Here is a 19,072-nt window from a genome sequence, read left to right on the forward strand (position 1 = left end):
TATAGTAGTTTGTCAGTTCTATGGACCTCTAAATAAAAAATGGATTTAAATTATTCAGTGACTTTGATTTGCACTATTAACTAAACACAACTTGTGACCATGGTAGAAAATAATATGTAACAAAATAATGAGTGGAATTTAAAAATATTTATTCATTCATTAACAGCCAGATTTATTCATTTGTGCAGTTCTAAAATTATTTTAGAAGCTTCAATGTTAAAAAAAATGTTTTCCTGGCTCAATTTTCCCAGTTTTCACCCCAAAAGAAACTTTGTCACTATCTATTTACAGTTTATTTTGCAATTTTTACACTTATGACTTTTCAGTTAGATCTTCACTATTTGTTGACTTTTGACAAAGAAGATATATATTTTTTATTTATCACACAAATATACATACTACCCCTTCATTCTATCCATTAAGTTTACTTCAAACTTTTTTACTAAGTTTTTCTTCTATTGATTTTACTTATAGCAATATAAAGTTTATATTACTGATAACTATGTGAAATTTTCCATACTTTGTTCTTATAGTATATTATCATTTCATTTTTGTACAAATGTTATTTTCCTTGAAGTTAATAATTGGAATATATTCTCATTTGCTTAATTTCTTATGAGATTTTCTCTTATTTCCCCTCCTACTGTGGCACAGACATAAATCTCCATTCAGCATTCACTGAATACCTTTAAATTGCTCTGAGAATCTGGGATATAAATATAAAGTATCCCATAAAAACCTTCTTTAATGGTTTGGAGCTCGTACTCTAGCTAGTAAGAAACATAATAAACAATGTTATAATAAATAAGTGCACTTCAATGTTAAAATGGTTGGATGTCATGAGGACAAAAAGGTAAAGCAGACCATAATGAGTGGAATGTAGATACCACTATTCAACAGGAAGTGAAGTAAATGTCCTTAGAAAGATGAAAAGTCGATGAGCACTTTGGAGTTAGTCAGGATAGAGGACCAAAATGCAAAAATCATGGCCAGGTAAGAAGAAACTGCGTAAGAACCAAAGGAGTAAAAGGTTAGGAAGAATAGATGGCTTGGGGCACAGGGGAGCTACATGATTTGGGACCTAATAAGTCATTGATTTGACTTTGATTTTATTTTCAGGGAAATAAGAATTAGGACTGGAACAGTCAAATAGTACAAATTAGTCTTTTAAAAGATTTTTGTTTGTTGTGTTGATAAAACAAGCTCTGTGTTGAGTGATAAGACATTTAGAATAGAGAGACAAGTGAGAAGAAAATTAAAAGAATTAATCAATATACTTGATAGCTTCTGTTCAGACATAGTGGGAACTCTGGGCCATTTACATTTCTTAAAAACCCATACAGGCAATACTTCTGCCATTGAATGTCTGTACAGATTCTCTAAATGAACATTCTCATCCTGAAATACTTAACATTCTTTCTTGTAATGGATATCTGTTTTTAGTATTTCAAGTCTTCCACTTTCTTTATGATCCCCTCATTTTGGTAGACTAATGGGTTTTAATAGATTTTCACGTCTGAAAATGTGCTATTGTGCAGTTTCACATTTAGAGTAATATTGACTAAATAATTTTAAATTGAAAAATAAATTCATTAGAAATTGGAATATACTGTTAATTTGTCAATAATAACTTCTTTTAATATTTTTCTTTGCAAAACTTAAGATCTTATTAAGACTTCCTGCTCAGTACATTATTTCACCTCCCAATTTCTTGTCCAACCTCCTCTCCTACTGCACTTCCTCACTTGATTTCATTGATTGCCTCATGAAAAATTACTAGTATTCTGAGGCTTATAACAAATATAGAAGTGATATTGATGAAATCTGTGCCCTAAAAGATGGTGGTGGTAAACGGATCTATATCCTTGTGGAATGTTTGTAATTTACATTATGTAGAACAGTAACAACATTAAATGAAGTAAAAAATTGTGTAATGCAACCCTATAGAAAACAATAACAAAATATGCTTGCAAAAGTGCATATGTTATCATGGAGTTCTAGGATAAAAGAAATGATAAAAAAAAGAAGAAAAAAGTCAAGAAAGAAGGAAAAAAGGGAGGGAAAAATGAAGAAAGGAAAGAAGGAAATAAGAAAGGAAGAGAAGCTTCAATTTAGAAAACAAGGGGGAAAGGAAACAATTGGGAAGCAACACTAAACCTAAATTCAGTTGTAGTATTGATTACATTAAATATAAGTAATATACTATAGATCACTAGAACGATTAACAATTTAATGGAAAGTTCAGCTCTATGGGATGGACTCAATGGGTTTCAATATTATGTGAAATGGATGTAAGTTTTCATTATGGGGATATTCATTTTCTTTACTCTTTTTTAAATTTTATTTTATTGTGAAAGGGCTGTATAGAAGGGTTACAGTTACATGAGTAAATAATGAGTATATTTCTTGTTGAACATTGTTACCCACTCCTTTGTTTTCTTCTAGTATGCACTGCTCCCTGCTAAGTTGTAAAAATCATTTCCAACATAGTGTCATGTGAGTATCATTGTTGCATTGGGGTCATCCTTTGTCCTTTCATGATTTTATTATTCCCTCTTTTCCCCAAATAAGATAAATGTATATACAAGACTCAGAGTACCAGAATCAAAGACAGTGATTGTCAGGGATAAAACAGTGGAAAAATAAAATAAAATAAAAAGAAAGAACTTGATATAATACATTGAAAACAACAAGGTCAACAACAACAAAAAATTCATTTTCATAGAAAACAGCCATCCTTTTAATGTGTTAGAGGTGGTGGACTTTCTGTGTTGAGTAAGGTTGAGTGACAAAAAGGGGTTGTCTTCATTACATTTTAACCTGTGGCTTAATTCTGCTGTTTTCAGTATTTTCTCTTGAGAATAGTGCCTTTGATTCCAAGTTCTCTCTGACTAAATCTCTTCAAATAGTAAGCCTCTTGTATTCTAAAATAGACAACAATATAATGTTCAGTCAACCTATTTAAAAGGCACTTGGTTGTGAAAAGGTGTACCTTTGTAGACTTGTTCTAACAAGGATTTATTGGATAATACAAATAGTTTTAAGAATGCAGTCTTAAGAATATAGGTGGAAGAGGTTTTTTTCTTTATTGCTGTTGTTTTTAGTGTACTATATGATTTTTCTTGTTTCTTTTGTCTGTCTTCCTCTATGGTATAACCCTTGTTGTTACTGTATTTGATTCTGGTGCCCTGCATCTTGTATATACATTTTTCTGATTTGGGAAGGGGAAGGGAAATAACAAAATACTGAAACAAGGATATAGGATAACCCATTGTAACAATGAAATGTACAAGACACTATGATGAAAACGAATTTTAAAACTTGGTGGGGGTGGGGTGCAGAGTTGGGAAAGTGGAGAGGGAAGGGATAGTAAGAGAAAAAAAAGGAAGGGGTAAAAATGCTTGATAGGAAATATACTCATGACCTTACTCATGTAACTGCAGCCCTTCTGTACAGTATCTTTACAATTTTTTTAAGTAACAAAAAATAGGTGGAATAATTGTGGCTTTGTATAGCCATGCACAAAGAGCTCACATGAACTAATTAATAATCCAATAACTCCTACAAACTTTTTCTGCTTTTTATCTATCTTTGTCAGTAATTATCTTAGAAAAAGCAAATTTGTTTCTTCTGCCTTTACTTTCTCCTCTCTTTTAAAGACTGCTGAGATTTCAGTAACTATATATATATATATATATATATATACATATATATATATATATATACACACATATGCATATACATATATATATATATAAAATCTTTCAGGCAAATTACATAAGTGGGTATACTTTTTCTCTTGGACAGATCTGTATTCAACTATGCCAATGAGTGCAAAGGTCTATTTAAGGTGGGGATGATTGAAGATCTAAGTATCAGAACAACAGAATACAAACAACTTTAGTACAGGGATAAAGCTGGAAATTTCTTCTCCATTTATTTTTATCTTGGGATTTCTCAAGTATTTTCACTTTAGAAGTATATAATACATAGTATTTATTTGGCCTCTTATTTTTTTTTTAATTTTATTTTATTTTATTTGAGAACATACTGTACAGAGGGGTTACAATTACATGGGCAGAATAATGCATACATTTCTTACCAAGCATTGCAGCCTCCTCCTTTGTTTACCCTTCACCTCCCTTCCCAGCCTCCCCCCTCCCCCCCATCATACCCCCCTTCCCTCCCACACCGACATTGTAAAGCTGGTTTTGACATGACATTTTCTACTTCTCATTGTTGCAACAGGTCCACCTGAATCCTTAAACGACTTGTTTGTCCCCATCTCCTCCACATGTTATACTGACATCAAATATAGTGAAAGCGGGGGTTACACTGTGGGGGAGGGACATACAAAGCAACAAAGAAATAATCTTATAAATGCATTAGAAACACATGCATGAAAGAAACAAAAACATTAAAATACATATTTAAGGGTTCGTTTTCCTAACATCACATTATCTGACTTTTTCCGCTTGACTCATACCTATACTAGATATTGCAAATAAGGGAAACCATGGGACCTATGTTTCTTTGGGCCTGGCTTACTTCACTTAATATAATTTTTTCCTATTTGGCCTCTTATTAAAATCTCCACCCAAAACATTTTTCTATTTTATCCAAAAATGTAAAAATATATATACTTTATGACTTTGGTATTTATTCTTATTGAACTAGGGACTAGGAGCTGTCCTAAGCTTCTTTAATAAGGCTACCTCTACCACTTGAATCATAGCTCTAGCATATACAGAAATGTTGTGGAACAAAAGACTGTATTATCACATACTTCATGTGTATATGGTTCAAGAATTAATAACATATGTATAGTATATTTATACTATTATTTTATATAAAATTATTGTTATATAATTATTAGTTACCTTTCTTTGGGGGAGGGGTTGGTCATGGGGCTTGAATTTGGAGCCTGGGTGCTGTCCCTGAGCTTTTTTTTTGCTTTGAGATTCAACAGCACTCCCAGATTTCTGGTGTTGGATTGGACATAAGAGTCTCATGGCCTTTCCTGACAGGGCTGGCTTTGAACCACAATCCTCACATTTCAGCCTCCTGAATAGTTAGGATTACAGGTTTGAGCCACCAATGCCCAAAAGCATATTATGTTTATGGGTTTAATAATTACCTAGTTGCATTCTGGTATAATAGCTAGGTATAGTGAATTTGGACAGAGTTCTAATCTTTTGGTGATAAGTTTGCTACATCACAACATAATTTAAAATGATGTGGAGTAAAAATACAGCTATTTGAACTATAAAATAATATCAATTTCATACTTTTACCATTTGTTGTCACACAACTTCATTATACTTTACAATAATTTATTTCAAATATGTTTAAAGTTTTTATGTTTTCAAATTCTTTTCCCTGCACATTTTTATTAGCATCATTTAGTTGTACAAGAGACTTTCATTAGAATATGTCCATATATGGAAACAATATTATATGATCAGACTTCTTCCTTCCATCACTCTCCTTAAATCTTCCATTCAAATTTTTATATAAAACAGTCATATCTTAAAAATTAATTATATGAAAACAGGATCCATTGTTTTCATTTATGGCTTGTTTGTTTGCATAGTGTAGTGAGGTCAAGTGAATCAAAATTGAATGAAGCAAAGTTGTCAATTCTGAAGAGAAATGGCCAGATTCATAAGCCATTCATTTATTAATCACATCATTAAGGATTTTGATTTACAGAATAAGAAAATTTAAAGTATAAGAAAATACAGTGTGTATGATATTAGTTGATGATAAGCAATCCATTTTATTGCCCGCCAAAGAAATGTGGACATTATCAGCATCGTTCTAACATCTAGAAAATAAATATACACATCATTTCTAATGTCCAAAAAAGACATGAATTAAGTGGTAGGGTTATCATTTCACTCTACATAGGGAAACTACAGCTAGAATTCCATTTAATGGTAATCATGTCATAAATATGGATACATGTTTATGTACTATGAAGAAAATGAACAAGCAGTGTAAACATTATCTCAAGCCATTTTCTCTCTCATTCTTCCTCACTCATCTCCTTGACATTATCTCCCCTATAACATCCCATGTTCCAAGTTTGTGGTATTCATTTTGTTAAACGTAAATTAGGATTTGTATCTTTGCAATCCACCTTTTATATATCATATTTCAGTTAACATGTTTGTGTATATTTGCATATCACCACATAAATGTATATAATTTATATCTAACTTCTATATATGAGTGAAAATGTGCATTGTTCATCTCTCTGAGTCTGACTTATTTCACTTAGCATAACTTTTTCCAGGTTCATTCATTTCCCTGAAAATGACATATACTTCTTCCTGATGTATAAGTAAAATTCCCTTATATTCTTCTCTTGGGTGAATTAAATTCCATTTACATATATATCTTTTTCCTGATCCTTTCATTCATTAAAATGTATGTTTGTTTGTTTTTTACTGGGTATTTCATATACTTGTAATTCTAGAACATCAATTTTTATCTGAAATGGAAGCAAAATTCATACCTAGACTTCAAGACATTTCAAGTTTAATGTAGTCACACTGTATATAGTATAACAGTGTGCTAGCATAAGCACAAAGATAAAATAAAACAATTCCCTTCCATAATCCACAAATAATACACGTAATGGAGGGTCATTTACCTAACTCATCTTGAATCAAATTCTCTAAATTTTCACATTAATCTAGGATGATAGTTGATACTGTATTCAGTGCAGTTGTTTCCAGAATGATACGTCCTTTAAAAGTCAATACTACACCAGTTGATTAATTGCTAGTAAATCAAATTTTATCTCACTCTGCATATTTACTTAATTTTTAACATTGCTACTCTGTCCTCTGAAATTTCTGTCCTATTTTCAGGATTTACTTTATATGACATTCCTTGTGCAATATTTCATCTTTCCATCTATCCTGTGGCTTTTAATAAATCTACATGTCCTCATTTCACAATTAACTTTCTTGAATAAAAGTTGTCCTTCTCTCTTACAGTTATTTCTTTTCCTAACATTACTTGTTGTAATAAACATTAATCAATTTCTTTCTTTGACATTTTAATGATAATGTGAGGTCATTCCTTAACATTATTTTTCCAAAACAACTAATCCATTCTAATATATTTCATAAGACTATTCTCCTCCATTCTAGTTTATATATAGCTTATGTATAGAAAACACTGTCTTCATCTTTCTTTGATGAAGATGTTAGGACATATTTCAAGCTTTCTCTGTCTCCTAATTCCTGTAATCATCTTTAAAAATGTCAAAACATTGGACTGGGAAGGTGGCTCAGTGGTAGAGTGCTTGCCTTGTATGCATGAAACCCTGAGTTTGACTCTTCAACACATAAGCAGAAAAACCCCGGAAGTGGCACCGTGGCTCAAGTGGTAGAGCTCTAACCTTGAGTTGAAGAGCTGAGAGACAGTGCCCAGTCCCAGAGTTCAGACCCCTCCCCCCAAATGACAAAAAAATGTCAAAATCTAGTTTTGACTCACAAAAAATATTTTGAATTAAATATGTATTAAATACTTTAACATATTGAGCATTAAAAGCATAAGTTCTTATGTGGAGACAGACAACTAAATACTTCTAAAAGAATTACGTTTGAGATATAAAACTAATGTATTTAAAGAGAAATGTATTTACAGAGAATTGTATTTACAGAGAAATTCCATGATACATATTTATAGAATTTCACCATGTCATCTCCCCCATACATATTACTATGTAATAATATTATCCCTATCTTGCTCTCTGCTTCTCATTATCTCAAACCCCTTAACCATGCTGCAACTCTAGATTTCATCCTTCTGCAACTTCTCTCTATGTCATGTCTTTTTATAATTTTATAAAGTTTTATCTCTCTGAAATAAGCAGACTAATGTTTTGGCTGTCAAACTTCTATTCATACTTTTTAGCTTAAACATTGACTATCAAATGAAAACTTTCCTGATGCTCCAAAGAAGACTGAAATATAAATTCTTCTGTTCTTCTTCTATGCCCTTTGTGTATACCACTAGTATCTGTCATCATGTTTTATAAAAATTGTGAAGTGCCATTTTTTAACATGCCTTGAGCTCTAGAAGATAAAGGTAGAATGCACATAGTTAATGACTAGCACACAACAAGTACTCACAAGTTTTATAAAATGAAGATTGACATACAAAAGAACAGATGCTAGATAAATCCAATTCAAAGAACATACCTTATTTTTAAGATGTTCCTCAAGAGAACTTTTCATGAATAATTAATTTGGAAGCTAATGAAAAGAATCTCTGAAGTCTCTGAATTATCTAAACATCTTTATTAGTCAGGTAGATTAGCTTCCTTATGAAATAAGTTTCAAATTGCAGAGCTTAACACAATGCATTTGATTATGGTTGATGTAAATCCCAATGTTGGTGTTTCTATGAAGTTCTTCATGGTGGCTCTCTTCCATTTGTTATCTCATAGATTCATTACCATCTTGATTGTGAAATTTCTATTTATAAAGTAAGAATTTCAAGCTTGTTTAAAGTGAGAAAATGTGTTCATACTTAATATCAGCCCTGACATTTACCACTGTTATTCACATTTCACTGTCAAGAATTTGTCATTTACCAACATATATTGAAGGGGACCAGCAAGTGCAAGTACAGTTTACACTCCAGGGCCATGGATGTTGGTAATCGATTAGCCTTCTATGGCACAAAGGAACTGGATTAAATACCTATAGTTGCTATTGTCTAGAAGATTGAGCCCTCTAAAATATGCATCTATAGAGAGTTAGAGACTTAACTATAAATTGCATACAATATTCCTACTGATATATTCTGTTTAATTTGGGTAAGCTTTTAAAGTTTGGATAGTTCTTAAAAATATAGAAGCTATTCTGGTACTTTATATTTTGTTGCTACTTTAGAGAAAATATCTCTGAAAGAAATATACTTTATAAGAAATAGTCATGGTCCAGTAGAAAAAAAAAGCTCAGGTAAAGTTCAAAACACTGGTATATGATAATATGATATTGGAATTATGTTTTGGCTTTCAACTAAATGATATGCTAATTTCATGTACATTTACACTTCTTGTCTCGTTCATGATGAATAAGCTCACAAATACAGTTCAGTTATGATAAAAAAAAAACAAACCAGGAGTGTTTTTCCATTGGACTCAAAATGCCTTATGATAAAAAAAATAAATAACTAGGAATGTTTTGCTATTGGACCCAGAATACCTTTACCAGTGTCTAGAGACTAAGAGAATTATTTCTTGGTATTTTTGCCAAATTGTTTATTAATTGGTGTGTACATGCCAAACAAATTACAAAGCTCTAGACATTTGTAAAATTACAGATTAAATTAAATACTGTTATTTCCTGTAGACTACAACAAAAATAACTTTAATATGCTAAAATTAAACTACCTAAACCACCACTTCTTCCTCCAATTGTGATTATGTACATTTTAATGCACATTTTCCTTTCACTTGAAAATGTTTATTATGTTTGCTCATGTGCTAATTTAAGTGCTTTGTAAGAAGCCTATAAAAACTAATGATCTTACAGTAAAAATCAAACTTCAGCGCCTCCCATTTTCACACTGATGTCCTTCTGCAAAAACATGTTTTTGGTTTTGTTTTTTTTTCACTCAGTATAAATCTAAGGAATAAGAATGTCGTTGGCAACAAGGTCAAGGATGTATCTTTTTATGTGCTACAACAGACAAAATTAAAGGAAGAATGGCAAAGTAGGAAAAAAAGCATTCTGAGAATGTGACACAACTGAATTCAGCTCTGCATCAATCCAATTTAAAGTGTGCTCTCTTACTGTGTTCCCTTGCCCCTCATCTCACTGAAGAGATGGCAATGTGTAGTCTGTGCAGGAGCACTTTGGCTGGAGGACAGCTCAGGCTCCACCTTGTGAGCTCTCCTACCCTAGTCTTTGCCCCAGGACTGGTGGGGTACACAGGCTACACTTGAATTACAAAGTAGCACCTATCCAGAAAGCCCTTGTAATAGTAGACCAGACTTTCAGTAGCCCTTCCTGCTGAGTGCCATTGTCCAAGTTCTGGCTGGGCAGAAAAGCATTTACTTCATAGATAAAGGATTTGTTAGGAAATGGAAAAACTTGGAAAAAATTACATGAAGTGAAGTAAGCCAGGCCCAAAGAAACATAGGTCCCACGGTTTCCCTTATTTGTAATAACTAGTATATGTCTGGGAAAAGCAGAAATGGTCAGATAAGTTGAAGTAAGGGAAATGAACCATAAGTTAAAAACTCAAATGGTTTTTCTTTCTTGCTATTGTGTCTAACATATTCATAAGATATTTATTTATTGCCTTGCATGTCCCTCCCCCATGGTATAACCCCTGCTTTCACTGTATTTAATGTTGGTATAATTTGTGGAGGGGAAGGGAAAAAAACAAATCATTTAAATAGGGATACAGGTGGACCCATTGCACCAATGAGATGTACAAGATGTTATGTCGAAAATGAACTTTACAACTTTGGCGCTGGGGGACAGGGGTGGTTAAGAGGGCAGGGGGATGGTAGATAGGAAGGGATGGGAAGGGGAAACAAAGGAGGAGGCAACAATGATAAGAAATTCACTCATTACCTTGCCCATGTAATTGTAACCCCTCTTTACAGTATTTTCACAATTAAAAAAAAAAGACTACAGAGGAAACACAGGAATCGTACGTAGTATTTAATTTTGGTGAAGAGAATTTTGAAGTAACAAAGAATAGAGAGATTTAAGGAAAAAGAAAAAGTTCAAGACAAGAAAAAGTGTCAGAAAACACTAAAAGTGGTTCAGAATTTAATTCCACTGAAAAAATTAAAATTTGGGCCAAGTATAGAAAATGAAAACACATATTCTTTTAAAATTTTATTTCCTCTTAGAAATAAATTAGTTTTGCTTTAAAAATAAAAGAATAAGTAAAACGTTCCTAACCTCCCTGAACCTCACATTTTTCAACTGTAAATGGAATGATTTTGTGAAATCCATTGGTACAATTAATTCACACTAACAATTGACAAAGAAGTGAAACTGTCTTTGTTGGTGGGGTAGGGGCTGAGTATAGCAGGAGTGGGGAGTGTGTACAGAGAGTGAATGAGGGTGAATATCATTCAATTAGTTTATTTACATAAAGAGAATAGAACAATGAAACCTGTGAAAATTGTTTTTGAGAGGGGTCAGAGAAAAGGTGAGTTTGATCACAGCACACTTTACATGTGCATGAAAATATCGCATTAACAACCCCCTCTTCCCCAGCACACACTTGTACAACTAATATAGGCTAATAGAAAGTTGCTTTTTAAAAGAGAAAAGGAAACAAAGACTCATTAGTTACAAGGGGGACTATTGGGGGGGGGGGGGCTTGAGGGGGATGTGAGGGGAAAGGAGAAGTTGATAATGGTTAAGTGTATTAGAAGTACATTTTATACAGGTCTGAAAATGTCGTAATGAAACTTGTTACTTTGTAAAACTAAAAAAGGCCTTATTCAAACAAAAATATGAATAAATTAGAGAGCATATAGGGGAAAAAAACTATGCCTAACACACAGCATAATCTTCTTCAATGAGTGTTAATGTGACTATTTTGAATTCTGCTTCCCCATTGTCAAGTCAACCTGAGAATGTTTTGAAGCTTGAGTTACACCTAGTTATACTCCCTTCTGAGAATAAAAAAATACAATGGTCTCCACCTAGTAAAACTGGTCAGCTTCAAAGGCAATATCCATTCTACATTTCAAGCATTACACAGAAACTTGGAGGGAAGTGTTTCCAAACTTGCCAAAATACTTCCTTCACATTCACATATTATTTAAATGCCTTATGATCTAAAGGACTATTGAAAATTCCTTCTGGAGAAAATTTGGTAGGAGTCTTATTAGATAGATACTTTCATTATTTAAATTTAATTAGTCTGCTAATACACAACAGTCATACAAACGTCACATAATTATTAGCAATTGCTAGAACATAATCAGTCTGCTGTTGGTACTTCCATATTCAACCACAGGATACTCTACCTTTACAATATCACATTTATTTTTATGGTTACAAAGAAAGTCTTGTTTGGTGGATGCAAATTCCTAACTAATTAAGGATCACATACATTTAAGTGAACACTTTTGTGAATATGAGGAATAAAGACTATTATTTTTAAAGGACCATCCAATAAAGAAATTGAAAATAAAAATTTTGGAGTGTGCTGAATATTCTTAGGTTTCATTGTTTGCTTCAAAGGTTATAGTACGCATTTCAATACATTAATTCACATAAAATCATTTTACTATCCTACCTCATAGATGTGGGGGGGGGGGTCTATTCCACTTGATCAAATTCAAGAATAATGTTTTCAAAAGTGTTGCCTTGCTACCACGTTTTCTGTTCCCTCCTGGAGTTGCAAGTTGAGATGTTTCCTATATAAATAAATACAAAAATATGGCTATTTTATAGAAAATGATCATAGAATGATGAGCAAATTACTAAATAATTTTATTATAATATCTATTACTTCATAATGCAGGCTTCAATAATTTTATAACACAAGTTTTTTCTCAAGGACAGAGAAAAAAATTTAAAAGGATAAGAATTGACAAAAGTGTTAGATGTCTCCTTAGGAGGCATAAGAGAAAAAGAATAATAGCACTTACAATAACAAAACATAAGTTAATGCAATTTTATCATGTGAATAAGAATTTCTCTTTTTTCTTTCTTTAGTATTTTTTTCTTTTTTTTTTTTTTTTGTTTATGTTGCTTGTTGGAATGTGCTTTGGAATCAAAGCCTTGTACTTGAAGGTACCCTAATACTTGAGCTAGGTCCTCAGCCTTTCTTGATTTATTTTATTTCATTTAGTTTATTTTTTAGATAGGATTTAACTTTTGTCTGAGGCCAGCCTTAGATAACAATCATTCTTCTTACTTCTATCTCCTTAACAGCTGCTGATATTACCAATGTGCTCCACCATGCTCAGTTTTTTTGTTTGTTTTGTTTTATTTTGTTTTTAGAAATAGGCTTTTAAATTTTTGCTCAAATAGATTTGAACTACAATTCTTCCATCCTCTCATCTCCTTTTTGTTCTTTCTCCTTTCTCCTTCTTCCCCTTCTCCTCTTCCTACCCTTATTTTTCTTCCATTCTTCCTTCTCCCCCACCCCCACCCCCAGCCCTGGGGCTGGAACTGAAGGCCTTGGTATTGTCTTTGAGCTCTGAGATCAAGTCTAGCACTCTACCACTTGAGCCACAGCACCACTTCTGCTTTTCCTGAGTAGGTTGTTAGAGATAAGAATCTTCTGGCCCAGACTGGCTTCAAACTGTGATAATCATATTTCAGCCTCCTTAGTAATTAGGATAACAGACATGAGCCACCTGTGCCTTGCTTCCCCCTCCTCCTCCCCCTCCCCCTCCCCCTCCCCCTCCTCTCTCCCTTCTCCTCCCTTTTTCTTTCTCCTACTGTGCCAATAAAGGAACTTGAATTCCAGAACTTGTACTCTCAGATGTTTGATGATCTTAGCATTCTACCACTTGAACTACACCTCTGCTTCTGTCTTTTTGCTAGTTAGTTGGAATTAAGAAACTCAAATTTGTCTCTCATGAGTTGGAGTGGAACCTCTAAACTTAGATCTCAGCTTCATAAGTAGCTGGGAACATAGGCCTGATTCATAAGCTTCTTGCTTTCACTTCATTTTTTAAAAATATGTATTTTATTGTAAAAATACTGTACCGAGGAGTTACATGAGCAAGGCCATGAGTACATTTCCTACCAAGCATTGTTACCTCCTCTTTTGTTTTTCCCCTACAATCTCTTCCCTTCCTCCTCCACAACTACACTCCCCCCTCCTTCCGCACATCACATTCCCCCCACCACCTAAATTGTAAAGTTCATTTTCAACATAGTGTCTTGTGCATCTCACTGTTACAATGGGTCAACCTGTATCCTATTCAAATATTTTGTTTTTTCCCTTCCCCTTCCCAAGCTAGAGAGTGTATATACAAGATGCAGGGCACTGACATCGAATACAGTGAAAACAGGGGTTATACCATGGGGGAGGAACAGACAAAGCAAAAAAAAAAAAAAAAATCACATGGTACATTATAAATATGTTAGGAACAATAGCAAGAAAGAAAAAAAAAAACCATTTGTGTCCCCATCCTGAGGTTCATTTTGCTTAACATCATCTTATCTGGTCATATATACATAGCTTTTAAACTTTTCTACTTGTCCCAGACATATACTAGTTATTGCAAAAAAGAGAAACCATGGAACCTATGTTTCTTTGGGCCTGGTTTACTTCACTTAATATAATTTTTTACAAGTCTTTCCATTTTCTAACAAATGGGGTAATGTCATTCTTTCTGATGGAGGCATAGAAGTCCATTGTGTATGTATATGTGTGTGTGCATGTGAGTATATATATATATATATATATATATATATATATATATATATATCACATTTTCTTGATCCATTCATCTACTGAGGGGCATCTGGGTTGATTCCATATCATAGCTATGGTAAATAACACTTCAATAAACATAGTTGTGTTGGTAGCTTTAGTATGGTCTTGTTTGTGATCATTTGGGTAAATGTCCAAAAGTGAGATTGCTGGGTCATAGGGGAGGTCTATGTGGAGTCTTTTGAGGAACCCCCATACTGTTTCCAAAGTGAACAAGTGAACAAGTTTACAATCGCACCAACAATGCAGTTGGGTTCCCTTCTGGCCACATCCCCTCCAGCATCTGTTGATTTAGATTACTTGATTATAGCTATTTTAACTGGAGTGAGATGGAATCTCAATGTTGTTTTGATTTGCATTTCTTTTATGGCTAGAGAGGTTGAGCATTTCTTCATATGTGTATTGGCCATTCTTATTTCTTCTTCAGAGAAGTTTATCTTAAGTCTTTAGCCCACTTGTTTATTGGGCAGTTGTTTCTTTGAGGATTTGTTGTTGGGGGATTTAATTTTTTGAGTTCCAAGTATATTTTGGATATGAGACCCTTGTCCATTGTATGGCTAGTGAAGATCTTCCCCTAATCCATGGGCTTTCTATTGATCTTGCTAGCTTTGTCCTTTGCTATGCAGAAGCTCTGCAGCTTCATGCAATCCCATTTGTCCAACCTTTCTTTGGTTTGTTGTGTTTTAGGGTCTATATTGAGAAAATTTCAGCCTGTGCCTAGGAGACATAGGGTTTCTCCAATTCCTTCCTGTAATGTTTTCAGGGTGTCTGTTTTTACTTCGACGTCTTTGATCCATTTGGAGTTGATTCTAGTGCAGCGTGATTTATATATAAGGATCTCACTAGTTTTCTACAGGTATTTAACCAATTTTCCCATCACCATTTACTGAAGAGGCTGTCTTTCTTCCATTCTATTATTTTTAGCTCCCTTATCGAAGATTAGGTGGCTATAGGTCTATGGGTTCATTTCTGGGATTTCAATTCTATTCCATTGATCCTCAGGTCAGTTCTTGTGCCAGTACCAAGCTGTTTTCATTACTATGGTTTTATAGTAGAGTTTGAAATTTGGTATTGATATTCCTCTAGCACTATTCTTGTTACTCTCTCCATTTCTCTTTAATTAGAATGCCTAGTTACAGCAATAAGACAAGATGCAAACATAAAGGGGCTCCAAATAGAGAAGTATGAAGTAAACTCACTCTTTGCAGATGACATGATCTTATATTTAAAGAATCCCACGGACTCCACTCCCAAATTACTTGAGCTGATTTGAAACTTTCGCAAAGTATAAACTTTCGCAGGGTATAAAATTAACCATCAACAATCAATGGCTTTTCTGTATGCCATCAATTAGAAGAGCGCAGCTGAAATCACAAAAAATAAAATACCTAGGAATTAACTAAATAAGTGAAGGACCTCTGTGATAAAAACTTTAAAAACCTGAAAAAGGAAATCAAAGCAGAACTTAGGAAGTAGAAAATCCTCCCATGCTCCTGGATCAGAAGGATCAACATGGTGAAAATGGCAATACTTCCCAAAGCTATCTACAAATTCAATGTGATATCTATCACTACTCCAACCTCATACTTCAATGAAATAGAAGAAGCAATCCAAAAATTAATATGGAACAATAAAAGACCCTGAGTAGCAAAAAACGATCCTTTCACTTCATTTTTAAACAAATATTCCAGCATAACAACATGAGGGAAGTTTTTTAGCTGATATTTAATTTTTCATGTAGATAAGAGCTAAATATCAAAGTGATTTTAGATTAAGAAAAGATTATATTTTTATTTTAATGATTTATTTTTATTTTATTGTAAAAAGGGGTTACAGTTAATAGTTACATAAATAAGGTAATGAGTGCATTTCTTTTGGAGCAGTGTTACCCCCTCCCTAGTCTTCTTCCACTCCCTCCACCCCATGACTCCTCTTCTCATCAACTTCATAAAGTTCATTTCCAATGTAGTGTCTAGTGAGTATTGCTGTTGCATTGCTTTACCCTTTGTCCCACTGTTTCTGTGATTCCCCATCCCCTTCTCCAGATTAGATAAACTTATATACAAGAAAGGGTACCAAAGTCAGAAACAGTGACCACGTGGTTGGCGGTGGCGGTGGGGGAGGGGGGGCAGAGGGTTAAACCAATAAACCAGAGGAGGAAAAAAAAAGACAAAGGGAATATAGGAATAAAAAAAGCAGTGCATTAAAAACCAGGAAAATGAAAGAAAAACAAGACAACCATATACAAGCCTCTTGTTTCCATATCATGGAGATCATTTCAATTTGCCTCATTTCATGTGCTCATACATACACTATTATACACAATATAGCTATACACAATATAGCTATTGGGCTATTGTGAACCTCTGTTAGGACTATCCTAAGTACATACTAATTATTACAAATGAAGGAGCCTTTTAGTATATTTTCTCTCTGGTTTCTTTTTCCTCTGTGATAAAGAAAAATAATGCCTAAACTGATATAAGGAAAAGATTACAAATAATTTTACAAACAGTGCCTGTAATATATTGGACATCAATTAAAAATGATAGTCATTGCTACAGACCTTAGTGAATGATTATATGCATGTCTAGGGTATGTAATTTTTGCTTCCACAGCATATCCACCACCAAATCAAAAATTCCTTTCTCCAAACCCAACCCCAGTGTTGTGTGCTTTGCTATATTATTGTGTAGTCTCTACTAGATGGTGTTTTTTTATGTTAGCAGGAAAAGTATATCATTTTCCTTCCTTCCTTCCTTCCTTCCTTCCTTCCTTCCTTCCTTCCTTCCTTCCTTTCTTCCTTCCTTCTATCCATTGAGTCATCTATCATGTATCCACTCATGCTACCATTCCTTAATAATACTTTTTGGATGTAAAACTAGCTGTTCCATGGGCGTTTTAACATCCAAACAAAACAAAACCTCAAAACCAATCCCATCATTTTTTGTTATCCTTATTTATAGAGAACTCACAAGATTGAATTAAATACTTTGAGTTTTATTCAAGGAGCATTTATTAGACACATTTTGTCTTTTTTTGCTTCAGCTGTTGAAACCAGAGGAGCAAGAGAAACACCACACCCTCGTCCCAGGAATGTGTATTGTCCTGGAAAATAAACAGTTCCACAGAGTAAGTACAAGGTGGTATTATGCAGACAACAAAGGAAGCATCCAGAACTTCCCCCTGACTAAAATCTTTCCTCAGGCTCAGAGATATGTGACTTATAGTCAGTGTTTCTAAGTAAAATTAAATGAATAAATAAATAAAAGAATCAAGTGTTTCTTTGATTATACTGTCTAATCTTATCCTGCTGTGCTTTAGTTTTTGGCCCCAAAGTTAAATTGTCCAGGAATCATAACTGAATTTCAGATAAATCATACTTTTCTAAAGTAGTTCATCGTCCCAATTTGAGAAATGAGAGCAAACACCTCTCTGGTCTCCAGTCTTCCTCCATACTATTAGGTCAAATGGAAATCAAGGCCCTTTCTCTTTTTTGATTTTCTTTTGTGTGTTTCTCTGGTAAAGAAAAGTTCTGAGCTAGCCTTATAGAGTGTCAGGAAAAGAGCTGCTGAATGCCTAAGGCATGTCTGAGCAAGCTTCACTGCCCTATTTAGAAGACAACAGGGTGCTTTTCTTAGAAAGCCCAGGTTCTTCTGGGAGCCCACAGGCAAATCTGTTACCAAGCAACAACTGATTTCTTATGAAAAACCAAATGTAAAAGCCTACATCATTAATTAAACAGATAAGGATAGTGTTTTCCCACAGTTACTAACCTATAAACCATGAAGTTCTTCTAACATGGGGCAGTCACCACTTCCATTTAAAAAAGAAAATGTTTTCATTTCCAGTCATACAGGTGGGTAACTGCTGTGAGGATAAGAAGGGGGTCTCCTATTCACCTATTGGCTATGACAGGTTATTTTTATCTGTTCGAAATGAGACAGCCAGGACATCTACATGTAGGCTCCAAGGCATAGAGCACAGATTGGTGTTATCAGTTTAGCTAAGAAATGTCCTTTTAATTTTAAGTGATAGGGGGAAAGAAACCCTGAGAATAAGCATGTCATTATATACCCTAAGGAAATCCAAGGGTTAGAGGAAAAAAAAAATCAAATCCTAAAATTCTAGTATGCGGACTACTACAGGCATGTGATACTCTCCATTGGATAGCTCTTTAGGTGAACCACAGTGTGGATTTCACTGCAAATGTAGGATAAAGGCTAGCTGACACACACTTTTTAAATGCCTCAGAGATGTAAGACTCATACAGATAGTAAGCAAGATCCAAAACTGGGTTGTAGACTCCAGGCTGTCAGTCTGGGAGTCCCAAGTTCAGTCCTACCAGTTGCCCCATATACCAAATAAAGACATGGTGAATAGCAAAGAAAAGAGATTTTATTACATGACAGCTATGGAAAGAGAGCATTTTAGTGTGCCTTTGATCATCTTCTGAGGTACGGGCACAGGCTTTACTTTAAATAGAGTGATGGGCATAGGGAAGATATGCATGTATAGTTAAAACAGTTCCAAGTTGCAGGTGTTGCCTGGCTGAACCATGTGCTCAGTCATTGTTCTTGAAGGAGTTCCAGAAAAGTTGTTGGCTCTTTATTAC

The sequence above is a fragment of the Dipodomys spectabilis genome, unplaced genomic scaffold, assembly GCF_019054845.1.
Source record: "Dipodomys spectabilis isolate Male_0828 unplaced genomic scaffold, ASM1905484v1 ptg000002l, whole genome shotgun sequence".
NCBI lineage: Eukaryota > Metazoa > Chordata > Mammalia > Rodentia > Heteromyidae > Dipodomys > Dipodomys spectabilis.